This window comes from Euphorbia lathyris, chromosome 3 (genome assembly GCF_963576675.1).
Source record: "Euphorbia lathyris chromosome 3, ddEupLath1.1, whole genome shotgun sequence".
NCBI lineage: Eukaryota > Viridiplantae > Streptophyta > Magnoliopsida > Malpighiales > Euphorbiaceae > Euphorbia > Euphorbia lathyris.
In genome coordinates this window covers 13,444,447-13,471,863 of record NC_088912.1, presented here as the reverse complement: position 1 = coordinate 13,471,863, position 27,417 = coordinate 13,444,447, and the positions used below count along the sequence as shown (strand labels likewise).

Here is a 27,417-nt window from a genome sequence, read left to right as displayed (position 1 = left end):
GTATATCCGACGAAGGTGGTATCTGGTAACGATATCTTCGTCTTTTGCTCACCTAAAGCTTAGGTCAGTTGTGCCTGTGTATTAGAACCAGGGATGCCAACACTTAAATACTACCCATAGGTAGGGTCAATCTCAAACTCTTATCACATTTTCCTAATCCATAACTTGTTTGCATCTCATACCCGTCACATTTAATTCGGGGTACAATTACCCGTTAATCAATAAATAAAACAAAAAATATTACAAATTCAACAAAGTATAAATTTAATAATCATCCAGCTAAAAGTTGAACAAATTGAACCTTAATCAATAAGAATAAATTATGTTTAATGATATCATTCAATGGTTAAAAAACAAAAAGTTTGGGTTTGGATCTCACATCTTAGATCTAAAAAGCAATGAGATTTTTTAATATATAAAAGATTTATAACGGGTACACTGTGGGTATTCTCATATATGTTTGATACTAGTTTCATACACTTTTATATATGATACGAATAGTCCTATTATAATCTGGTAGTTTCGGGTACTCATGGATACAGTACCAGTTATCAACCCTAATCAGAACCTACAAACCCTATGAATATAACTACGCGTGAAGTACACCGCCCAATCAGATACTACTATATGATGGTAACTTTCTATTTCAAGGCTTGTTTTCATACTAGATCTCAAAGGCTTATCCGATTATTTTTTAATTACCCGTACCCGTCCTTTCAGTTAAGAATCAATAAATAAAACAAAAAATATTACAAATTTAACAAACTATAAATTTAATAAATTATCCATCTAAAAATTTATAAAATTGAACCCTAATCAATAAAAATAAAGTAATTTAGTGGTATCACTCAATGGTTAAAGAACAAAATGACGATGTTGAAATATAACGTCATAACTGGTCTAATTCTTCTCACCTGGCCCTAAAAAGATAAAAACATTTATCTTGAAATTGAAAATGAAAGATTCTCTGCTGTATTTCATATTTCTACCTTACAAAAGACCGTCTCAGCCTCCGTCTTTCTCCATCAGCTCATCCAAAAAACGTTCCAGGCTCTCAAACTCAGCCCTCTGCTTCTTCTTCTTCATCAATGGCGCTTCGTAAATTGTTCTCGAAGCGTCTCTCAGGAAGTTACACGGCAGTGTCTCTTCAACATTCTCCAATCTCTTCCCCTGCCTCATTACAACAGTACCCCCAAATGCAGCCAAATCAAACTTCCACAAAGAGTATCTCAACTCGCCGGAATCCACAGAGAGAGGATTTTTCTGTCGTTTCCTTCATCGAAGATCAATTAACGAGCTGCCTAAGTTCCTTTCAATGCATGTCGAGGAGAAGCTGAAGGAGAGACTCAAAAGCATCACTGGAGATTGAATCCGCTTCGATGGACTAGTTCTTTCGACTCCGGCGAAGGAATCAGAGGCTATAGATCTAAATCGTTTCAGAATATCGGTTGAAGAAGCCAGGAAAATCTTGAGACTGTCTCAGATGGAGAAGTTGAAATTGAAGCTTAGGCAAATTCCCGAAAGCTCAATTCAATATCATGAGTTCGTTCAGATCTGTGTTGAGGAGTGTGGAAACGAAATCGAAGGTGTTGAGTTTGCTAAGAAGTTGGATCAGTGTGGAAATGTGATCGTTCTTGGGAGTATTGTGTTCCTCTGCCCGGAGCAGGTATAACTGGTTATTGTTTTGTTTCAATTTTTAATTTAGATGTTCTTAATTTTAATGGTGATATTAACATGATTTTGTGATTCAATTAATCATATGAGTGATGGTTTGGCCGGAGAAAGGCGGAAGAAGAAAATAAGTAGTCATGCATAATAGGTTCGACTTAGACATTCAATATTGGCCAAGCAGAGCATAGTAGTTTGGATTCTGCACAGATATCTGTTTTAAAACCACAAACATAATGACAGATTTTTGGAAACTGATACATGCACAAGTGGATTTTTTTGGATAAAGATAAAATTTATTTTTTAAAACTAGATCAAAATAATATGTACTAATATTAGGAACTAGGCTTAATGCATTCTTCACCATTAGGGCTAAGGTATCAAAATAGGCTTAAGGTTTTTAGAAAAGTATAAATTTAGGTTCCATGTACAAAATAACACCAATATATGCTTACCGTTTAAAAAAATGTACCAATTTAGATATTGATAGCAAAACGTGACCCGTTATTCATATTATTCAGTTAAGATCTTTCAATTGTATATAGAGAGAGAAGCCAGAACTTAATGGATTAATATGAATGATGTGTCACATTTCGTTATCGAGCCTAAATTGGTACTCTCTTTTAAACGTTAAACCTGCATTAGTGCTATTTTGTACATGAAGTCTAAATTGATACTTCCCCAAAAACTTTAAGTCTAGTTTAATACGTTTTCCCTGAACTTATATATTACTTAAAATAAGTTAACAGTCAATTTTTCTGAGACTAAAAATATATTAAACTTAGAAACTAACATGTTTCAACAGAAAAGAGCCATCAATTATTAGAAACCATGTTAATTTGACCATAAAATGACAACATAAAAAACTCAATTATGTTTGAAATATTTCACTCCAAATGAAATGTGTCTCTAATGACATGTTGTAGTTAATCCTTATCTCATGTCTAATAAAAGGCTGCAAGTGGCTTTCATGCAATCCTCTTAGGTGCACTTGATTCCCTCCTAACAAACAAACAAATATAAAATTATGCTGTTCTGATTAACCACATTAAAACATTTTATTTTCTATGTTTGAGAGGTGGCTAAATCAATTCAGAACATAATTACCCAGTCAATAGTATATCCTGCTGACTCAAAAAGAGAGCAATCGAAAGAAATGGAGCAGCAAAAGGCCATGATTGACAAAAAGGCTCGAGCCCAGGTTCGAGCAGAGCTATATTGTGGACTTGGGTTCTTAATGGTTCAAACACTTGGGTTTATGAGGCTAACATTTTGGGAACTCAGCTGGGATGTTATGGAACCCATTTGTTATTTTGTAACCTCGATTCACTTTGGCCTTGCATATATGTTCTTCCTGAGAACCTCCATTGAGCCTTCCTTTGAGGGCTATTTCCAGCGCGGATTCAAGACAAAGCAGAAGAAACTTATGGAAATTCATAATTTTGATCTTCGTAAATATAATGAACTCCGAAAAGCTTTTTATCCGGACCAGGACTACAACTTTCCTTACTCCCATTTTTATAAGCATGGAAACGGAGTGTGAGCCCATTAATGGACATAATAATAATGTATCCAGTAATGAAAATGCTAGAAAGACAAAAAAAAAAAATTGGTTATAGTTTACAAGTACATACACCTGTGGATGACAAGTTTTTCCATTTTAGTTGAAAGTTTTAGTCCACTTGGTGTAGTAGCAAGATATAACAGTAAAGAATAATAAATGAATACATGTTATGTACATGTAATTATTAGGATGCATTTATGAGTTCCTTTTTTAATAGCATTTTGTTACCATTAACAGGTCCATTTAGTTTACCTCCTCTATGATGTTGTTGTTGGTAAATCAAACAGGAGGTATGTAACGAAGCCCAGAACTCTCATTTTTAATCTAAAAAGGTAAACATGGGGAGAAAATAGGATAACAAAGACTCTGAGATATACAATCAGATATGTAACAACATTTCCTAAACTACCAACATTCTGCATAGAAATAGAAATATTTTTAAACCAAGGTAAAAAAGAAAATAGCATGACTCATAACCAAATAAGAATTCAAGCGAGAAACTAAAATTGGAGAATCTCTTGTAGAAGCTGTACAAGCTAAGATAGATGGAAAAAATGGTGTAGGAACTTATTGAATTAATTGGGAATTGATACATATTGTTTCTACTCTAAACAACAAAATAACTTAGAGAACATCATAGGAATTTCAAAGAAAATGGATAAGGTCAACACACAAACAAAAGGACAAAATACGACAACAATCTCACCTATCAACCTACAATTGTCTGGCATTAGGGAAAGCAATGATGATACAATTAAGAGATACAACTAAGTAAAACAATACAACACATTACAAAGAGAGATGAGTCTCAGGTCTTTCATTAAATCTGGAGCCTTACATTTTTCGACTAAAACAATAATGGTGTCATTTAAATTAGCACGAAATTCACCTCCCAAGCTAACTCGAATAAGCACTAAAGATATCACGACCAATGCAATGCCAAAAATGCTGATAAAATCCCGGATTGAGTCTATCAGGCCTCGGGGATTTATCAGGTTGCATCTAAAACACTGTAGTCTTAAATTCTTCATAAGTAAAAGGGGGCAACAAGACCATGATTCATATTATCAGAAATAGATTGGGGTAAAACATTTAATGTATCAGCAAACAAAGTATGAAAATTACAAACATGATTACTCTACTCGCCTAGGTCCTCAATCACCCTCTTTTCGTCATCCCTCAGAGCTGTATTAGGATTCTATTTCCGTCGTGCTTTAATGCAAGAGTGATAAAATTTTGTAATGAGGTCACCATCTGTAAGCCAAAACACCTTCGCCCACTGCCGCCAAAAATTTTCCTCCTGTTCAAGGAGGAGATTCAACTGTTGTTTTGATGCTAGAACCTGTGACACTGACTCTACATCCTCCTCATCACTAAGCTTGCTAATCAGGCCCTTCAATACTCATTCCCTCTTCAAAAACCAACTTTGATGTTCAGAATGAAGAGAGAGATGCGACTCTAGTATTTTTTATGTTGGTTCGTTGTGTCTCTCAACTCTAGGGGTCGTGCTTCTCTAAGGGGGACAATTAAAGAAGAATGAAGAGAGAGATTAAGTTCATTTAAATGGTTTACTGCTTCTGTTGCCGAGTAATTATTTATGTTCTTTGTATTTTCAGCATAATATGTTTTTTCTAATTTCTTTTCCCAAAATTACAATGAAACTTGTTCTGTTTCATCTGGAACAGCAAGGGAAGTATATAGAAATAATTTTGTGACCCAAGTGTTATCTCGATATCAACTAGTAGTAAACTAGGCAGTAAATGTAACAATATTGATTAATTTCGTTTTCTTTCACAACCTTACAAACCATTTTGTTGTTATTATTTATCTCAATCTTTATAATTATCTTCATTTCTTCATTTTTGTTTGGTTTAATATATCGTCTGCATCTTGAATTTGTCCAAAAAAACTTGATGTTTGTTTTATTTTTGGCATATGATATATTAAACCAAAAAAAAGCAAAAAAAAAATGAAAAAATGAAGATAATTATAAAAATTCACAATAATGAGATTGAGATAAAGAATGAGAACAAGAAAATGGTTTGTAAGATTATGATAGAGAACGAAATGAATCCATATTATTACATGCACATCTCCAGATAGCAATTTTCGTGTTTGCACCCGTACACACCATACAAGACAAGCTAAGCTAACATTATTTTGCAAGAAAATTAAAGTATCTACCACCATTATTTTGTGACCCAAGTTTGTGAAAAAAAAAATTGTATCACTAATTACATGGAATGGTCCAATCTCTTTTATTGCTCCATACCCCAAAGATGAGCACCCACGTCGTGCATAAGACAACTCAGTTCATTATGTACTTTATTAAACGGATCGAATATTGTCTAATTTATTCCCAAAAAAAACAAAGAATTCTAATTACTTGCCACTTTAAATGTGCATTATAAATTCAATACGGCATTCGATAATGAGTTAGCGAATATACCTTTCATACTTTAATACTAAAACACAACGATGCATTCATTTCTGATGCAACTCTCATAATGAGTTAGCCAATATGTCTCTCATTGTCACCCGAAAACAATATATGCTCAAAGGAATGTTAATAACGATTTTCAAAGTTTTCTTAAAATTAAATCTACCATTGTATAAACAACTCAAAGCATTTATAAGGGTCATTATTTACAAATGCAGATCTCAGGTCTCTTAAAATCAAATACACCAGCGCCATCAATTAAGATAAAACATGTATCTCCAATTTCAGATCTGAAATCAAACACAACAAATTTGAATCGAAACTTAATTTGAATTAAAACATTGAGCTGTTATTCTATTTTTCCCTTTGATGAAAAGATCAATTACAATTAATGATGTATAATATGAAAAATTGGAGAGAACCGCTTTAGTGTACAAACACAAAGGAGTAACACACAAAACAAATAGATTATAAATTACATTAATGCATAAACAACAAATAAATACCAACAATTTGTAAACATCATTTTATTGGCATTTATTAATTGGCTTAGAAATTGACAATTGTTTACTAAAAGCTATTGGAGTGTTAGTGTATTTTTGACCCACTCTGGCACTTGTCTAAGATTACAACAAGATAGGCATGTTTCAATACCAAGATAGTCACTTTTCAATATACTTTTGGTAGGAAGTTCATTGATTTGAGATGAATTACACACATGGTCCTTAGACTTTAGCCTCACTCTCTTTACATGCCTTAACTTTCAAAACCAACATAAAATTACCTAAATTTTAACCCTTGCTAACATAAAATTATCTTATTATAGTAAACGATCCAAATATAAAAAGAATTAAAATATAATGAGACATTGTACATATAGTTTATTAACAATAATAATAAGAAAATAATCCAATTGTTCATACTTGAGATTCCGTCTAGCATTCCATTCTTGAAATATATAGACAAATCGTTGTGCTTTTTTGGTTTGAGGACAATATTCTAATAAATAGTGGTCACTCAAGCCCCTAGAGTCATTACTGCTCTTATATTTTACATATCCAAGTCCAAAGCAACATCAAGTAAATAGAAAGCATATATTTTAGTAGTACTAATAATGTAATTCCGAAGATAATAATGCCTGAAACTCATTCACTAGAGATTTAAAGAGAAAAGATTCAAATTGTCATTCTTCACATTCCCTCTAGCATTCCATCAGTGAAGTTAGCCATAAAATGGTTGTGCTTTTTTGTTTGAGGGCAACTCCCTCTATCATTCAATTAAAGAAGGTACCTCTAAAATGTGGAGCATCAATAGGACCAGGCAGGTTAAATGCGATTGAACTACGCATGAAGGGCTAAAAATTTTGGCCAACATTATGAATATTTTCGAATACAACTCTACAGACTTCTCACCTGTTGTGGTCGGGCCTTTTATATGAACTCTACCATCAATGTCCACAGTGAAATCATCTGCAGTAAATGAACAATAATCTACACCATAAGCTTATTAATCGCACGTCTCATAATAGAGTAAAACCTCTATAAATTAATAACGTTGGAACCATGAAATTTTATTAATTTATAGAGGTATTAATTTATCTGAGTATAAAATTAGTGATCTGGCCGAAGTCGGGACCAGAAAAATTATTATTTTAAAGAGGTTATTAATTTATCGAGTATTAATTTATGAAGGTTTTACTGAGATATATCTTTTTTTTAAAAGAAGGTTGTGTTAGAAATCTTACTTTTTATCTGCTTTTTTGAGTGTCAAGTCTATAATTACTCTCCTTATCTATCATTGAGGGGTTGTATTAGTTGATTTTGATATTCAAAATTTTGTTTTCATTAAAAGAAACTTAAGCTCTCTTATTGAGGCTAGCATAGATTCGGTTGTTAAAAGTTGCTAGGTTTGTTAAACTTAAGCTAATGTTCATGCTTGTCGATTATTTAAGTAATTATGCAAACTCACATACCCTAATGTGTAGGGCATCACATTGGTACTCTTAATAACTTTTTCTAAACATTCCTTTTTTCTTATATATGCATAAATGGTTTTTATTAGGACCCACCAACCAAAGATGCATCTAAACAACAAAAGATCCCTAAAATGACTTTAATTTATTTAAGATCATAAACTGATCACAAAACAAATAGTACTTAATCATCCATTTTAACAACAAAATTAAGCAATCAACAAGACCAACTGTTGTGAAACATAAAGTTCGTCATTTTCCATTTAAATAATGCAAATTTAGCAGTACCAAGGGTAACATAAAAAAAATTAGTAATTCAAAACCTCAACTTACTTTAGCCTCTCGGAATGGATTTTTTTAGCAGGCAACATTCTGCAATCAATGCTAGAATATACTATTCTTTCTTTGTTTCTTCAATATCATTTTTTCTGCACAAAATTAACTAAGTTAAAATCATCCACTGAAAAAAAGCAGCAACAACCAAATATGGAAACTTGAGAAGACAAAAATAACAAAGTCCATACCAAAAGAAATTTGAAAGCCATACATACATATAAATTACAACATTACAAACACAAACTAAAAACGAATCCAAGGAATTTGCATACACAATTTTGAATCACATCAAATGAATATATATACAAGTTAGGAGAGAGTAGACTTACATTTCCTGGCGCACGCAGAGCAACGGCACTTCTGGAAATGCAAGCTACTATTGATTTGATGACTGAGAGAGAAAGAATTGGTTCAATTTTTTAAGCAAATACAACTCAAGATCAGTGTGATTGATAGAAATAGAGAATAAAAGTGACTTTCTTAATAGAAGGAGACAATGATTTGAGAGAGCGGCACAAATATAAGATTTGGGAAGCTAGGGTTTCTTTGGAGGATTGGTTTTCTTTATATATGATATTTGAGAGGATATTTTTGTCCAGTAAAATTATATGCTAAGGTTATACATTGTTTAAGGTTAGATTTGTAAATAAGTTTTATCTATTAAGGTTTTTGTGCAGAAATCATTTTCTTTATATATTTCTAAATTTAAGAATAATATTTCTTATTGAATTTAATAGATACAGAAGGCATTTGGCGAACTCTGGAGCTTGCGGTAGATGTAGAGGCCATGTTGAATCGTTGTGCCACGCTCTTAGGGATTGCCCTAAGAGTGAAGAGGTTTGGAAGAAAATTCTTCCTCATCATACTTTCTCTTCCTTCATGTCCCATTCTGTGAACGACTGGTTCTCAGATGGTATTAGGGGGAAGTTATTGTCTTATATGGAGCATGGGGACATTTTCTTTGCCATTATCTGTCATCAAGTGTGGAAATGGAGGAACGAGGAGATTTTTGATAATAAAGTTGTGCTTAACTTAGCTGAGTTCTTCTTGAAGAAACTCTCCTCTATTATTGATAGTTTCAAAGGTGAGTCCCTTGCCAGATCTTCCCCGAGTAGTGATGTCCACCTCGTGAGCTGGAGCTGGCCGAGAGAGGGGGTTGTGAAGCTGAATACTGATGGTTCCTCAGTAATGGTAAGATTGCTGCCGGAGGTGTTCTTAGGGATGCGGTAGGCGCTTGGCTTTCTGGGTTTACCCAGAATTTGGGTTTGGGTTCTTCCTTCTCTGCGGAGCTCTGGGGCATTCTCTCTGGAATCCAGCTGGCGATTAGGCTGGGTGTTAAGAGGCTTTCTGTGGAGTCACATAACTTGGAGGCCATCAATATGATTTTGGATAGTCATGTCATGGGTCTTCATAGCCGCAACCTTATTAAAGCTATTAAGAGGCTTAGCCCCTCATTTGATATCCTTGAGTTCAGCCACATTTTCCGGGAGCAGAACCGTGTTGCAGATCACTTGGCGGCGGCAGGCCATGAGGGGGTGTTAGGTGTTTCTACCCTTACCGTTCCCCTATCGCTCTTTCTCCTCTTCTTTTAGAGGATAGGATTTGGGTTAGCTTTCCTAAGCTAATCCCGGTGTAGTTGCTTGTTTTGCTTTGCTTTCCTTTCCTTTTCTACCAAAAAAAAAAATAGATTTTTATAAATTCCCTTCATCAACATTTTGAAAGTGTTTTTTCATATTTAACCTTAATGTATGAAATAGTGCAAATTCAATCTTAACGTTTTCAAACAATATAAATTTTAGTGTTACCTTAGTGAAAATTTGAAAATGCTAGTTGTTTCCTACATTTTTTATTGGTTATTACTAACTCCTAACTGTAGGAGTTCCCGTACTTCCCCCACTAAATCTCCATGGTGACCCTAAATTTTATATGAGAAGTATATAAAATATGTTATAACTGTATTAAGTGAGAATTCAAAATTAAAATTTAACTTTATTATCTAAGTGGGAAATAAAAAAAAAATTACCTTGTATTATATGTGTGGAGCATTTATTTTTTCTATTGACATTTGACAATGCCAATATTAAGCAAGGACCACTATGGGAGCTCAAACCAAGGACCTAAACCAATGTCCACAACAACTCTCCTAACTTATGGAGAATTTGCCCCACATTTCAGTGAGTTTTCTTCAATCATAACTCCAATTTCAGACTAAAATAGGCAAGCTATGACTTGCTGCTGCAAAGGAGTTTAGCTAGCCAAGGTTGGAGTAAACATGAGGAGTGAGGGGCAAACTTGATAAATGAGAAAGAAATGAAACTTGGCGATGATAAATTGTAAACTTTTTAAGGTAAAAATTATCATTAATTTTTTTATTCTAGGTCTCTTGTGAAATGAATTGATTTATTTTGCAGACTGAGGTAAACCATCGGACTAAACCCAATATGTTTTTATGTAAAAAAGCTTAACCCAACCCTGACCTAGACCGTTATTAATTTAGGTGGACTATGACTAAAAATCACATGTTAATTAAATCCATCCATATAACCCAATCTAAGTATATATATAATTTTTAATAAGAAAAAATAAAATTTACTAATTAATATTAGGCGTAAAATTCAATTCAACCCCTCTTCTATACTTCAGTTTTCAATTGAATTCTTAATCTATTCAAATCATCAAATAAGTCCTCTTATATTAAAACAGATAACCTCTTGACAAACAAAAAGGCCTAATGCTTTCTCAGCCCTCTTAACTTGTCCAAATTGATCATTTTACCCCCTCAACTTATCGAATATCATATTTACCTCATTAACTCCATAAAAGTGTTATTTCTCACCTCCTCAACTTGTCCACTCACCACATCAACTCATATAATGTCCTGTTTACCCCCTTAACTCCATAAAAATGGTATTTTTCACCCCTTACAATCCGTTATCGAGATCTAAATTGATAACATTTTTTAAACGTTAAACCTATATTTATGAGATTTTGTACGTGGAACCTAAATTGATACTTTCCCAAAAACCATAGACCTATTTTGGTACCTTATCCCTACATATAATATCTTTAACTTGTTTATATTAATGTTCTTCTTATTTGTATCTTTTATTCATTCTTTCTCTTTTCATCTTTTTTGGCTAGTTAAATTTTGATTAGCTAATTATTGTATAAAATATTATTGTAATAAACACATGAAGGGTCAATATAATTATCAAATTAAAACAAAATAAAAATTTGATATTAAAAAAATATACCTTCAAACTCATTTGAATAAGTCATATTAATTTTACACTACAAAGGGTAAGAAATATCATTTTTATGGAGTTAAAGGGGATAAATAGGATCATAAGAGGTGAGAAATACCACTTTTATGTAGTTAAGAGGGTAAATATGACATTCGATGAGTTGAGCAGGGGTAAAATGACAAATTTGAACAAGTTAATAGGGTGAGAAATATCATTTTTATAGAGTTAAGGGGGTAAATAAGACATTCAATGAGCTGGAGAAGCATTAAGCCCAAATAAAGAAGAGAACTTCTTAACAAACAATGGTTAAACAACAACTAATTATAGTAGCAATTCATATTAATTAGGTATAAGGTAACAAACTGGTCTTAAGTTTTTTATGAAGTATTAATTTGGCCTGATGTATAAAATAACGCATTTTAGTTTACAATTTATTTTAGTATGAGAATAGAAAAAAAGGGTTAAGGTGTAAAAATGCCCCTAACGTTTTGGGTCATTATCAATTTTACCCATAACGTCTAAAATGGTGCAATTTTACCCCTAACGTTTGTAGCCAAGAGTAATTTTACCTCTAACGTTGATAATTTGGGTCAATTTTAGACAATATTTTATACAAATTGCATATCAATTCATTTTAAAAAATGATTTCATGTTTTTTGTAATTTAATAATAGTATTGGAGATTAATATTTATAAATTCGGTTTTTTTTTTGAATTTTTTTTGTCTAATTCGTACAAAAGACTATATATTTTTTTTATTTTTTTATTTTTTTCACATCCCAACATATGTATGTGATTTGTTATTGATAAATGCCGCACGTGTGAAGTGTAGATGACAAGATTCATGACCGAGAAGACAGTTTGATGAATTATTTCTTTAATTGACCCAATTTATCAAGGTTGGGGTAAAATTACTCTTAGCTTCCAACGTTAAGTGTAAAACTGCACGATTTTAGACGTTTGTGGTAAAATTGGACCCAAAACGTTAGGGGTATTTTTTCACCTTAACCAAAAAAAAATATCAACTTTGGAGATGCAAGGAATCAAAGCTTGTGCCTCTCCCATACAAAGCTAGTGTTGTACATTCTCATCAGTTTGCTTTCTACAAAAATATATATTTAAGTTGTCTTGATGATTAATTTATGTATCCAAAAATATAAATTTTCCATAAAATAATGGCTTAATACATCACCCGCCTCTTTTACTTGTCTAAAAAAATCAATTATTCCCTACACTTCTATGTTGTCCAATTTAGTTACTGAATCGGTTTAAAGTCATCTATTAAGCCACTAAAAACCACGTGGCGAAGTAATGGGCGATTTTGAAAATATTAAAATGCGTACACTTTAAGAAAGTTTTGAAATCTAATAATAATTTTAAGAAAGTTGAGTGACTAATAAAAACTTCCAAAGAGTTAATTGGTTAATTTAAATTAAATATAATGTTTTCAAAGAAAAAGTTAACATAATTTATTAAGACCTAAATTAATGGGAAAATTACACAGAAATTCATCTTTTAAAATCTATTTGCAACTATGTCAAGTCATAATTTTAGATTATGTCAAACTAATAAAATCAGTGCTTTTAATATATTTTAAGGATTGAAATTTATAAATTAGAAGTTCAAAATATATTTTCTAGGGTTTGTGATTTATGAATTGTAGTTTAGAATTTTTAAATTATAGTATAAAATCATAATATATAGAAAATAATGACATATTAAGAATTAAGTTTTGTAATATGACTTAGTTGTAATTTTTTACTTATGATATTCATGTAATTTACCCTAAATTAATTGTGTTAAAAGCAGAATCCAACCCAACAAGGTTTTTATAGTCTTCTAGATTGTTTAGTTGGGGTTGCTTGAACTCCCTAAAGATCTAGACATTCTACTATATTTGGTGCGCTTTCTTCAACTCCAGCCGCCGCAGCCATCTTCTACCACTGTGATTAGAAAGAGAGAGGTTTGAGTGGGATCTCGATCAAAACCCATTTCGATTGACGATTTTCCCATAGTAAAATGGCAATGAAGAGGAGAATGCCGCCGCGCTCTCTTAGTTTGAAGAGTAAGGGTTTGGTATCTCTAATTCATTTTCATTTACCAGTTTGCTTTCTCTTCTTTCATGATTTGGGAATTCCACGATGAGTCTTCTTCCAATCTTTACACTTGTGATAACATCGAGATATTCTCCACGGGATCAAAGAGGATATTTACCAAAACGACAGCGTATTGGGAGCGGCAGGGAAGCAATGGCGTATCAAGCAAGTCATTCGAGTGGCGGATCACCTAGACTCTGCCATATGAGATCCGTAGTCAAAACTACGTGAGACCCGCCATCATGCCTCGATCCGCCTAGCGAACGGTTGAGCCGATCCCCATAAAGACAATTAATGGACCGTTAATGAGCTAACTGCCATACTTAAAGGTGATCCGTAACCGCCATTAATGAGGCATTAATGGAGACTTTTTGGTTACTGAGAGTTACGATCATATGACTATAAATAGCTTGCACCCCAAGCTATTGAGGTACACATTCATTCTCTCTCTTAAACCCTACCTTGTCAATATAGTTTATTCTCCCTTTTCCATACTGACTTTGGCATCGGAGCTTCCCCCTGTCGAAACCAACGACGCCCCCACAGGGAAGGAAGTTAATCGGAAATTCATCATTGGTTATCAATTGGTACGGTGAAGGTGGAATCCTAACTTAATAAGGATTTCGTTCACGTTTTAAACATGACAAGCGGAGGGTCCAATCCCTCAACAGGAACAGAAATACCACCCGTAACACCATCAACTAATCCCGTTACGAACACTGGCCGTGTTGATCCCGATGCACCAACCGTGCATTGAGAAGGGAGCATGTCACCTGACTCTTTCATCGAAATTAGCGCGGGGTCCATCGGAAGAGAACATGGACCCGCCATGGAGAGTCGACTAAGGTCTTACCTGACAGTTCCCCCATTGAACCTCCATCGTCCTCCTCCAGCTCCTACACCATCACAATGGCAGAATACTCTCATAGGACCCAATGCTCGTGACTCGTCGTTTTTTCTTTCTCACCCTGCGGACTCCACAGTTGTTAATCCAGTGCTCCCCAGTAGCCAACCGTTGAATCGAAGGCTGTTTTCTGAGATACCAGAAGGGAGTCAAAGGAATGATCCAGCTCTTCCTAGGGGCACCGCAAACCCTGGGATCACCATTGGCGGTCAGGAGGGTCGGAGGCATAAGAAATGTAAGAAGACGCATGGAAAGGAGCGATCTCAATCCCCTTCTCGCCCTGAGCGTAGATCATCCCGGCGAGGTAGATCTCCTCCAGCATCTAACCGAAGGAGAAGCGAGCGGCAAGCTAGGTCACCTCGACAGGATAGGCAACATCCGTTGCCAAACCAAGGAGAAAATAGGCGAGCTCCTACAGGCGGACGTGGCGGAGGTGGTAGAAGGTCACCATCAGATCCATCCTCCGATTCTAGCTATTCGTCTTCTCAAAGTAGACCTCCGAGCAAAAGGCGTCCTAGGGAGGATCGAGGTACTATCGCGGAGCAGATCAGAGCCGAGATACGCCGTCAAAACGAGGAGAATGCCAGGCATAACCCATTCGCCAACCGTGATTCGCCTTTCACTGCGTGGATCGAGGCTGAGGAAACTGAGAGGCACTTTAAGATTCCCAACATCCAAGTCTACTCAGTTGAGGATAATCCTGAAGCCCATGCAAGGAAGTACCACATGTTGCTTGGCTTTAGTCAGGCCAGTGAGGCAGTGCTGTGTCGGATGTTCATCACTACGCTGAAAGGTCCTGCCTACGACTGGTTCCAGTCCCTTCCCCCAGGATCGATAGATAGCTGGGATCAGTTAAGTCGAGAATTTTGTGTTGAAACAAAAAGAGAATGAACCCCTTCGGTAGTATGTCGATAATTTCAACAAGTTGTGTATCTGCATTATTGATGTGGATGTCTCCATGGCAGTGGAAGCGCTAGTGAAGAACATGTAAAAGCTTACAAGAGGATCTAATCAGAAACAAACCGAGAAATATGGCAGAGCTGATAGAAAGATGCAAGGATTTCATGGAGGTTGACAACATCCGCAGAGAGTCTGTATCTCCACCCAAGAGAGACAAAGGCGAATCTCGTAGACGGGACAAGGAAAAACTCCCTGATTCATCATCCTGAGGTAGGCGAACAGGATCTAGGAACAAATCCGCATACATGCCGTCGTTTACACCATTAAATGCCTCCAAAAGTGAAGTGCTAATGTGGATAGAGAACAGCCAGCACAAACGGAGCATTTCATACCCCGAACCAAAAGGAGGGGAGTACACCAACATGGGGAAAAATCCTAAAAATTATTGCAAGTACCACAGGAGGAATGGTCATGAGACGGATGCATGCTGGGAGTTAGCCAGGGAGATAGAAAGGCTTATCGAAAGGGGAAAGTTGGACAGGTTTGTCCAAAATGATAACAAGAAAGGAGACGGTGATAAACCAAGAGATGATCCGAGAAAGAAGGCGAAAGGGGTCATTAATGTCATAGCGGGTGGACTAGGATATCAACCTGCGCTAAAGAAGACTAAAACCACTGCTCTTGACAGGATGTCACTCAACCGCCCTTTCGCGGATGTAGGCCCAGAGGTTTCTCCTCACGCAGATGCTCTGGTCATCACCATGATGGTGGAGGGATGGGAAATGAAAAGAGTAATGATCGAAACTGGCAGTTCATGCAACGTCATTACAAGAGGGGCATTCGCCAAGCTCAAGATCGATCCTATCCAGGTGGAGACCACCATTGTAGACATCCTGGGAGTAACAGGACACACAATCCAGACGAAAGGGCAGGTAATGTTGGAATGCGAGTTGGTAGATGAAGATCAAGTCTGGAAGGGAGATCTGGAATTCTCCATTATGGATGGTCAGTTGGCTTATAATGTCATCTTGGGACTGCCAAGGGAGGGGTAATGGTCAAAGGGAACCAAAGAGGTGCTCAGGAGACATGTTCGGCATCCTTGACGATTCGCCCACAGTCTAAGGATGATGAAGAGGAGGAACTTGTAACAATGGCCCTGGGAGATACAGAGATGTTTATTATGGCAAATGGAAAGCAGGTACGAATCACTATAGGGCTAAAAGATGAGATTAAGGCAGGTATTAAAAAGGTTCTCCTCAAGTCGGAAGATGTCTTCGCATGGAAGGATGAGATCCTTCCAGGGATTAGTCCGGATGTGATTACTCATAAACTTAATATCGCCGAGGACGCGGTCCCGATAGCACAAAAATGGAGGAATCATGGTCCTGAGAGACAGAAGGTGATTGAGGAAGAGATTTCTAAACTCAAGAAGACGGATGCCATCGAGGAAGTAATTTATACGCAATGGCTAGCGAATATTGTGCTAGTCAAGAAGGCAGGCGGATCATACCGTATGTGTATTGATTTCACAGATCTCAATAAAGCTTGTCCTAATGACAACTACCCTTTACCGTGTATTGATATCTTAGTAGACGGAACCGCGGGACACGCCATGTATTCCTTCACTGATGTGAAATCGAGCTATCACCAGATCCCGATGGAGCCATCTGACAGGATCAAAACTTCGTTCGTGACACACCAAGCGACCTATTACTTTAAGGTCATGCCCTTTGGACTAGAAAATGCAGGGGCAACTTACCAGCGGATGATGAATAAAATATTCGAAGGGAGAAAAGGTGTCAACTTTTCTGTCTATGTAGATGATATGATCATCAAGAGTACCACCGTGGAGAAGCATGCGGATGATATAAGGGAAGTCCTTGGGGTCCTTCGGCAGCACAATATTAAATTGAATCCGGAGAAATGCACCTTTGGGGCGACTTATGAAAAATTCCTAGGATTCATGATCATCCAGAAGGGGGTAAGTCCAAACCCAGACAAAATTCAAGCTGTTCTGGATATGAAGATGCCACAAAATGTTAGAGAGGTACAACGTCTTAATGGGCGTATCATCACCTTAGGTAGGTTCATTTCATGCTCAGCTCGTAAATGCCTACCCTTCTATGAAGTGATAAAAAAACAGAAAGCATTTGAATGGAATGAAGATTGTAAGGAAGCTTTCGAAGGAATCAAACGCTTCCTCATGGAACCTCCTCTGATGAGCAGACCATTGAAAGGTGAGAATCTTTACATGTATGTCTCTGTTACAGATAAAGTAGTTTGTACTGTCATGATAAGGGAAAAAGACGGCCATCAGTATCCAATCTATTATGTGAGCAAAGTTCTAAAAGACGCCGAAACACGATATTCAAAATTGGATAAGATGGCACTGGCCGTTGTCACCACTTCGATTCGCCTTAGACCTTATTTCCAGGCTCATACAGTCATTGTCCGCATTAGTATACCCATGAGGAAAGTACTGCAAAAGCCAGAGACTTCAGGGAGATTGATGGAATGGGCAATCCGCCTAGGTGAGTTTGATGTCCGTTATGAAGGTAGATCAGCCCTGAAAAGCCAAGTCTTGGCAGACTTTGTGAATGAATTCACTGAAGAAGGCGTGAATCTCCCCAAATCTAAGGTTGAAGAATGGACGATGTACACTGATGGGGCTTCTTCTGTTGAAGGTGCAGGGATAGGCATCGTGATCAAAGGGCCGCATTATATAAAACTACATTATGCAGCAAAGTTAGACTTTCCTGCAACAAATAATGCAGCGGAGTATGAGGCCTTAATATTGGGGCTACGCCTGTTTAAGGAGATTACACCCAAGCGGATCGTGATCTATAGCGATTCTAAGCTCATGGTCAATCAGGTGATCAAGAACTTTGAAGTGAAAGATGACATCCTGGCCAAATATGTAGAAGAGGTCAAAACGCTACTGAGCTACCTTGAGATCAAGGAAACCAAGTGGGAGATAGTCTATGTGCCTCGGGGATCAAACACAGAAGATGACCATCTCGCTAAACTGGCTTCTAGTAAAGAGTAATGGGCGGACCTACAATGCCCATTCGAAGTCAAGACGGCACCAGCATTTGCCTTAAAAACTGTATCTCTTTTAACGTCCGTTGAAAGCGATTGGAGATCACCCATCCGCCAGTATCTTGTAGATGAAACTTTGCCTCAAGACAAAGAAGAAGCTCGGTGGACGGTAAGAAAAGCAGCTTATTTCTCCATAATAAATGATTGCCTATACAGAAAATCTTTTGGACATCCCTGGTTGAAGTGTGTCACGACGGAAGAGGGACGACAGATCCTCAAGGAGCTACACGAGGGTACTTGCGGAGCTCATGAAGCATCCGCCTCCATTTTGAACAAGTCTAGACTAGCAGGATTTTATTGGCCCACGACGAAACTTGATGCTTAGAAGCTGGTAGAATCCTGTCACAATTTCCAGGTTCATGCAAAAAAATCTCATACGACTAAGAATCTTCAAAAGCCCATTATCGAAGGGCGACCCTTTGCAGTTTGGGGAATCTTCAAAAAGCCCATCACTGTAATTGGAACTTGAACAGATTCATCTAGTTTGGTGAAGATGTGAGAGTCTTTAGTAATATTGTTAGTGCATCCACTTTGTATTAACCACATATCTTTATTTTCTGTAATAGCTTGACAAGCAACGGACAATTGATCTTCTTCATCTTGAGTCTCTTGACTAGCTACAGCTTGCTGTTGTGGCTTGTTTCTGTAATCATTTTTGGTGTGACCGAATTTGTGACAATAATTGCATTTGGGTTTTCCTTTCCACGAGCAATTTTTCTCCAAATGGTTTGTAAGTTGACATATGCCACAAGGAGGAAATTTCCCTTTCTTGTCTCCGTCTTTGGATTTCCAACTATTTCCCGAATTTTAGCCTCCTTTTCCTTCAGATTTATTTTTTAATTTCAAAGAAGAGGATTTACTTTTGTGTCTGGACTGCAAAGCTTCATCGGAATGAATTTATGCTCGTCTGCAAATTCTTTCTTCATGAGCTTGTAGAGTGGCTAGTACTTCGGTGACTGATGTTTGTGAAAGATAATTGGATTCGATAACGCTGACGACTGAATCAAATTTTTCAGTTAGTGTAATCAAGAGTTTTTGGATAACTCTTTGATCACTAATATCTTCTCCATAACCTCGTAGCTGGTTCACAACTTCATTAACTCTTGACGAGTAGATTTTGATACCTTCGCCATCTTTCATTTTAAGGTTCTCAAAATCTCTCCGAAGAGTTTGGAGCTTGATGTTGCGAACTTTGGCAATCCCTTGAAATTCATCTCTCAATATTTCCCAAGCTTGTTTAGCCGTAGTGACATTCATGTTTCTTGAAAAAATTGAGTCTGCAACAGCATTGTGAATTTTTGCTAGTGCATCTGCATCTTTCCGAGTCCATTCCTTTTGCTGATCTGGAGTTGGTTCTTCTTCTGCTGATGGAGAATTTTGTGGAATTCCTTGTTATACAATATCCCACAAATTCGAAGCACGCAGTATGGTTCTGAATTTGATGCTCCCAAAATCATAATTTTCACCGTTGAAAATTGGGACAACGAGTGTTGAGTTGGTGACTGCCATGGAGAGAAATAATATTTTTGCTGGAATTGGTTATTGGGAGTAAAGGGAAATTTTTGATTTAGCCACTTGACCGACTAAGCTCTGATACCACTTGTTGGAGGTATTACGACTAATTTAGCGGAAACAATTTAATTAATCGTAAATCATAAATAATATAACTAGTATGGATAAGTACTTGAAAGAATAGAATTTCATTAACATGAATAAAAGGTTCTTTATTTTCATATGTTACATACTCAAACTTCAATCATATATATAGGTGCAATTTCCGTGTAAATGCACAACATTATTCAAACTTGATAAAGTTTTTTCAACTTGCATGTGACCGACAATCCTTTGTGGAGCAGCTCTTCACCTTCATCGAATTCGACATAGTTTGCTGCCTTTTCAAAGTTGGGAAAGTTGTATTGGAAGTGCCCGAGCTCGTGACACCTGAAGCATTCGATGGTGGCTTTATTAAAGCTTTGTCTGGTTCTCCCTCTTCCTCTTGAACTATTGCTGCTTCCTCTTGCAAAGTTACTTCTTCCTCTGCCACACCGCCCATAGTTGTAGTCATATTCAACTTTTAGCACTTGTTCTTCAGCTCCCTTACGTCGTACCTTTTGCTCATGCACAAGCAGGGAACTCTGTTAATGTTCGAATTATTTTTTCGACAATCTTGACATCATCCATATCTGCTCCACAATTTCTCATATCGTTTGTTGTGACCATTACCCTTCCAAAGTAGTCAGTTATAGATTCACCCATCTTCATCTCCAAGGTTTCGAACACTCTCCGAAGCCTTTGCAGCTGAGCACGCTTCACCCTTTCATTTCCATGGTACTTTACTTTCATCGACTCCCACAGTTGCTTTGCTACTCCTTCTGGTGATAGTTTTCAAAATAGACTTGTCAATAGCCTGAAACAAATAATTCTTTGCTTTCAGATCTTTGAGCTTTGCTTCCTCCAGTGCCTTTTTTTTTCTACTGCTGGCAGCATTTCATTATCTCCGGGTTCCTTATAACCCACTTGAATTACACTCAAGAATTCGTTTGAACGAAGAAAGTTTTCCATGACCAAACTCCAATTATCGTAGTCCCCATCAAATTTTGGCACACATGGAGCTGTAAAATTACTTGATTCAGCTGCCATTTCTCACTCCTTTTTTTTCGCACACACTCGTTTTTCACTCCAACTCTCACGTGTTTAATCACTCAATCAGGCCCCTTTCGAAAGCTGTGATACCAATTGTAAAATCAGAAACCTAAAATTACTTATTGCTTTTGAAAATGCAGTGAACGTTCTTATTGAAAACAAAAGAGAAAGTACAGCTTATAAAGTCTAAAAAATCTGTTAACAAACTAGAGAAAAATCAGGAAGCCAAATCCTACCAAACTAAGAACACTTCAAAACTTATCTAGTTCCTAAAACTAGGTTTATTAACAAACAAAAAGATAAAGACCTATTTTATAGCAAAGACTAATCTTTGCAAATCACGTTAAAGATATTCCAACACTTTTTACTCCGATCTTCAATAGACTTCATAAGCGAACCCAATTGCTTCTTTTTCGCAGTAAGATCCTGAATACACTCCTGATGCTCCTTTTGCGCCAATCCTTCCATTTCATAATAAGCATCCTACTCCAGTCCTCCACCTCCTTCTGAACCGGAATCACTTTCTTGTCCTCCGAATTGTGCTCCTGAAATTCCTTTTCCTGTTTCTGAATCTCATCTTCCCTTTCCTTTATCCTGCTTAACTTAATTGCAACTTCTTCTTCTCCTTCTCGGAGTTCTTCCTCTTGCTTTAGTAAAGTATCCTTAGCCACTTCAAATTGTTTCTCGTATTCTCTAAATTGGAGAGTTAAGGAGAGAACGGAAGAAGCTGCTTCATGGACTTGATGAAACTTACTCCCTACCATTTCTTCCTTGAAATCCCTCAATTCCCATTTCATCTCCATTGAAGCATAAACCCCTACACTGAAAACCAAATAGCCTTAAATTACACTAAACAATGCAGCATAACTTCAATTGAAATGGTAGTGTAAGATTCACTCGTCAAAACACAAAACAAGCAAGGAAAACAAGTTCAAAAACCTAAACCCTTCTCCAAAAACACAAAACTGAACAACCAAAATCAATCAAAACATGCAAAATCATAACTTAATAAAGAAAGAAAAGTAGAAAATCACTAATGCCTAGCTTAAGATCCCCAATTGAAGTTCAGTGCTTCCTCTGGGGAATGTGATAAAGAAAACAAATTCATATTGTCCTGAATATTAAAAGAAATAAATAAAGACAGCCACACAATGTGCATGAAGACAAAGCAATAAAACATATCTAGACCAGCTCATCCTACAACCGCTCCCACATGTTAAACAAGCACTAAAGTTGGCAAAGGAGAAATAGCTATGAAGAAAGGAGATTAATTTAATTAAGAAAAGAAAATCTGAAGATGGGTTTTACAATTGAAAAAATCACATTATGATCGAGTTCATGAATAGAATGATAGAATTGCAGTTACCTGAGTAAGAGGAATTCAGAGGTTGGGAAATTGCAATGGAGAGGGGGAAAAAGCCGCAGGCAAGGTTTATATAAAGATATAATTATGAATGCTAGAGATGAAAAGAATAAAAACTGAAACCAGCTGGAAAATCCTAAAGTGAGAGAGAACAATTATATGAAAATACAATAATTATAGTAGTTAATTAGCATGGGATGGTGTTTTCAGTTTACCAGACTAAGGAAGGTTCTTTCTTAGAAGGGAAAAGTGAAGTATGCTTTATTAGAAATCCTTCCCAATATTTATATATTATAAACACCATAAATGCACTGTTTTCATAATGTTGGGTGGCATTTCTTAATCAATTTCGATAGAATTAGTTTTTAAATCCTTGATTAACAATAAACCTCCTAAGTAGAAATAAAAAGATTAACAATCAAAAAACATTCATGACACATGAATCCCTTAAAAAGCAGTGGCTCATAAAATCTAACCAAGAAAGTAGGAAATGTAGCTAATAAAATTTTGAATCGTTAATTTCCCACTAATGAAGTGCATTCATGACAATAAAGTTTGTCATATACATCTATTTACTGCAACAAGTAAATAAATTAAAAGAATTAATTGAAAGTAATAGATAATCACAAGCTAAGATGAATATCAAATTAAAGACCGAAATTGCAAAGCCCACTGACAGATAATGACTAGAACAGAGAATCCTCAGAAATCAATCCATTACAGCAATTTAGTTCAAAGATGCACACAACCCCAAATTTCAGAAGATTAACAAGTGTTATTTAACAAGTGCTAATATAACTAAAGCCAAAGACATAGTTATTTAACAAATGAATTCCTAGCTCACCTTATCAAATCAAGGTCTACCGTAGAATTGGAGAAACCTAAAGTAGCGAATCATTTGATGAAATCTACTCTTCTTTATGTTCTTCATTTACTGAATTTGAGAAACCTGAACAATTGATCAGAATTATTCAGTAAAAATTTCACTTCGATATTGTAACACTTACACAATTGATTTGTTTAAAGATCTACCGTACTTGTCATCCAAAACTTGAGGAGAATCAACCGTACCTGCAATACAAAGCCGAGGTAGATACCCAAACATAAGATCATTAGATAAATCTGATCTTCTAAACATTGGATTTTTCACAAGAGCTCAAAAGAATTTGTGTGGCCTCCGTTGGATGAGTCTGGATGGAGTCAGTGAGAGGAATAAGAGCTCTTGATCTCTCTCTCTCCCTTGGTCCCTATTAGCCAGCATCAGGATCGCAGATTGCTCATCGACCACATCTCACTATGGTTCTGAAATGAGAGTAGCGCGTCTTCAAGTATAATCGCTCAACAAAAATACATTTGTAAGAATAGAGGTTTAGGAATGGAGAACTGCACGATGGAGAAGAAGAAGAAGAAGAAAGACCAAGAAAGACCAGATGAGTTGAGGAAGAAGAAAGTATATCGGTGATTCAAAGTAAATCTAAAATCAGAGTAAACCTAAAATCAGATGATATGTTGGAATGGGCCTAAGGACTCTATCTTATATGGGCTGTTCAAATGGACTTCTTTTCATAAAGCCCATGGGGCGGTTTTGAAAAAGGTTGCTAAAGCCCTCTTTTTTTGTAGTGAAAGTGGATAGAGAAATTCTCTTTGGAGTTTCCTTCAAAGGAAAAACAATTGAAAGTGACTCTAAAAGACATTGATGGAGTGCTTAATTTGAAAAGAGAATAACTTACTTGGGGCAAAAAGAGCATGAAGAGTTCAATAAGGTGCTTGCTATGAAAAAAATACAATTGGGTACAATTGAGAAGTCATAAAATGGAAGAACTAGAGGTCGTCTGAAGAAAGCTGCTGCCTTGACAACTCCAGGTGCCATGACTGCTCCAGCTGTCGGTGCTCCTCTGGTTGTTCCTGCAAAGAGACCAGGACGGCTGCCAAAAGTTGCTGGCATTGGTCAGCCAAAAATCCAATAATTTCAACTCATGTTCCTTTCACGTTCAATTCTAAAATCATTTATTTGTAAGTATTTCTATGGCTTTTAACCATGTTGATGCAGACATTATCACATTTAGTATCCATTAATTTCAACTCATGTTCCATTAATAGAAAAAGACATTTGAATGATACTAAAAAAGAGAAATTTCAATATTAGTATTCTTCAAAACTCATAGGTCCTAAAAGGTATTGAAAATTAAAAGGTATTTAAAAAGCACTCTCTTTTATACTATTAGGTCCATTTAACATATCTTCATATCATCTTCTTCTTTCCTCTTCTCATATTCCCTAAAAAATTGTAAATGGAAGCCTTTTTGAGTTTTCTATGTGTTGAACTTGAATATAAAAAAAAACATGAATCTTAGTGCTGTTAAGAAAAAATTATATGGGTTTATTTTTATGAGTTCAAGTCTTAAATCTGAAAATTGCATAAGAAAATCCACCTCCTTCCAAGAGGTTTTACTTTTATGACTTTTTTTTTATAAATATGCCAGCCAACAAAAGATGTTCGAGAATTTATAACAAGCTAGAGCTGAGAGAGATGAACTATTGTATTCTAAACTCAACTCAATAATAGCATTGTACAACAAAGAAATTTGGTCATACAACTTACAATATAATGAACCAAACAATAAAACAAATGTTCTCAATTTTTTTTTTGATCATTTGTCATTTAAATAATGCAAATTTCAGGAGTAAGAGACATGTTAACATAAACAAGAAAATAGCACTCAAAAACTCAACTTACTTGCAACCGATTAATAGTTTTCGCCGGCGACGTTCTGCAATCAATACTAGAATATCGTTTTTTTTTCTCCTTCTGATTTGGTATAAGTGCCTACAAGACCTATTGAAACACTCACATCTTGACATTGATTATCCTTTTCTTCAGCATCCATTTCCCTGCACAACAATAACTATACTAAAATCATCATGTTTTCCTGTTTAAATCAGCTGTTGTCTAGATCAACTCATATTTTTCCCTATCTGTTCCAATTTCTTTTCATTTTTTAAATATTCCATGATAGATCTGTTCAAATTTGTCAATGAGTTCTGATATATATATTTTTTTAATGAAGTCCTTCCGTGCCTCAATAGCCATTTCCTTACCTAACTCTTTTTGTGTTTGTAAGTTAAAAATCTAGTTTACAACCTAAATAATCTATTGAGAAATTTGCAAACTTCAGAAGGGAAAAAAATAAATCCAAAACCAAAATAATTTGGATTGAGAAACATTATATTTTAAACTCAATGATGGAGCTCAAAGTTCAAATTGGAAAGCCATATATTAAAAATTAGGAGCTTTGGGTAGATTAGAAAACAAACTAAAAATCAGTGCAGGAATTTGTAGAAATAGTTTCGTATTGCATCAAATTCACATATATACAAGTACAGAGAGAGTATACGTACATTTCCTTGAAAATCACAGGCAGAGCAACGAACAAGACTTTCTCACCTATGTTGATGATCCATAGAAATCCTAACAAATTCGAACTCGATATGATTAAAGAAGACAATATATTTTTTGTGGAGAGTTGCACCTATATGAGATTTGAGAGGCTAGGGTTTCTGTAAAAGTAATCAGTTTATTTATATATGAGATTTGGAAGGGTTAGACATTGTCTAAGGTTAGATTTGTAATTAACTTTTATCTCGTAGGGTTTCTGTACATGAATCATTTTATTTTAAGATTAAACATTTATTTGGTCCATGTAGTATCCAATATTTTGTCATTTGGTCCCTCTGTTATTATTTGATAACATTTGACCTCTAGAATATTCTCATAGATGAAATATTACCCCCTTCATCATCCATTAGCTTTAAATTTAATTTTTGAATACCGCTATAAAACATATATATACTCTTTTTATCTTTTTTTTTTATAATTTACATATATACTCTTTTAACTATTTCTTTGGAAAAATATTTAACTACATACTTCAAATATTATTGATGGAAATAGAAGTGATTTTGGTCTTTCACAATTTGGAGACTGTAAACTGATTTGGGACAAAATAATGCTTGTGACATTTTTTTGTTAGGATTATTTTGTTGCATTTTTCTTTTAGGAAAAAGAATGTTTTTGGTATAATGTTAAACTCGGAGGGTATTTTTGTCTAATAATTTTTATCTGCTAAGCTTAGACATGTTTATGTGCAGGGATCGGGCCAGATATAATCGAGTTTGATACTAACTCATATGGTTTTATTTGAATGAGGTTTAAGTCAATGGGCTTCGACCGTGTATTCCGAAGCCAACATTTGGGCCCCATCTTATTAAGGCTCATGAACACACTTCTCTTCAGCTACAAAGCATTAGGAGTCTCTTCAGGAGTTGCCTAGGGTGACCTGTGGACCGATAATTAGCCAGGATTTCAAAGACACGTTCCCCAAGTTCACATTTCTCACAGAAAGGAAATATAGGGTCCGTAGACCAATTAAACGTTGTAACTTGTTCAGGTACACACTTTGTTGCCTGTAAATAGCTTGGTAGTTAAAGTTAAAGGTAAGTAACCCTATATATTCTCACTCATTCTCATTGCTTTCATGTTATTAAATGCTTAGCTAAGTATTTGTCTGACTAAGGTATCAGAGAGGGTTTGCTGGAACTCCGACCTCTTTTTTGACGTTTGTTATCATCCTCAGGTCATCAGAGAGCTGTCAGATAGTAGATTTTAAAAAGAAAGACATCATTTGGTGCGGTGAGCGTGAAACGCTTATAGTAAAAGATGGTTTGATGCGAGGGAGCGGCTGTTGTACCACATTATAGTAAGAAACACCCTCCCTATGAAGATTTTGTAATTCTTTCGCTACTCTCGTTCTTTATGTGGCTTAAGTTCCATTGCTTCATCCCATTGAACCACATAGCTAGCATGTTTTGCACCTGCCCTCTGGAAGAGCTTCCTTCATTTCGAATGCCATGGTGACTCTCAGTATTGGAATTTATCTTCCTGGAATTAGATCTGCCATTAATATCTATAACTATATACCAACAATATGAATATCATCATCTCATCAAAATAAAACAACGAAAATTCAAAAATAAAAAATAAAAGCAGGATAATGCTCTATTTTGAATATTAAACATAATAGCAGGTTCTCCTAGCTTTTTTTTCAATACTTAATTTTCAGTTTTATCAAATATCATATGATTCTTAGCACTTTCTCTTACATAATCAGGGGCAGGACAATAATTTGAT

General features: G+C 35.7%; 2 long non-coding RNA genes and 1 pseudogene across 4 annotated transcripts; 1 reads left to right on the top strand and 2 right to left on the bottom strand.

Moving 5' to 3' along the window:
* Window positions 1–995: 995 nt before the first annotated feature.
* Window positions 996–3,418, top strand: LOC136224412 (calcium uniporter protein 4, mitochondrial-like; annotated as a pseudogene).
* Window positions 3,419–3,964: 546 nt separating this feature from the next.
* LOC136223992 (uncharacterized) lies at window positions 3,965–8,521 on the bottom strand. Its single transcript, XR_010686243.1, has 3 exons — window positions 8,310–8,521; window positions 7,978–8,072; window positions 3,965–7,141 (listed from the first exon to the last, which is right to left on the bottom strand). It is a non-coding gene; the product is annotated as an uncharacterized lncRNA (long non-coding RNA).
* A 12,480-nt stretch (window positions 8,522–21,001) lies between these two features.
* Window positions 21,002–25,764, bottom strand: LOC136224154 (uncharacterized). Of its 3 annotated transcripts, none has more exons than XR_010686306.1 (6): window positions 25,629–25,764; window positions 24,967–25,121; window positions 23,960–24,154; window positions 23,267–23,612; window positions 23,074–23,178; window positions 21,002–21,688 (listed from the first exon to the last, which is right to left on the bottom strand). It is a non-coding gene; the product is annotated as an uncharacterized lncRNA (long non-coding RNA). The 3 variants fall into 3 exon arrangements; XR_010686305.1 differs by having other exon boundaries at window positions 23,301–23,612; XR_010686307.1 differs by having other exon boundaries at window positions 23,301–23,612; window positions 24,967–25,135; window positions 25,629–25,752.
* Between the last annotated feature and the right edge of the window lie 1,653 nt (window positions 25,765–27,417).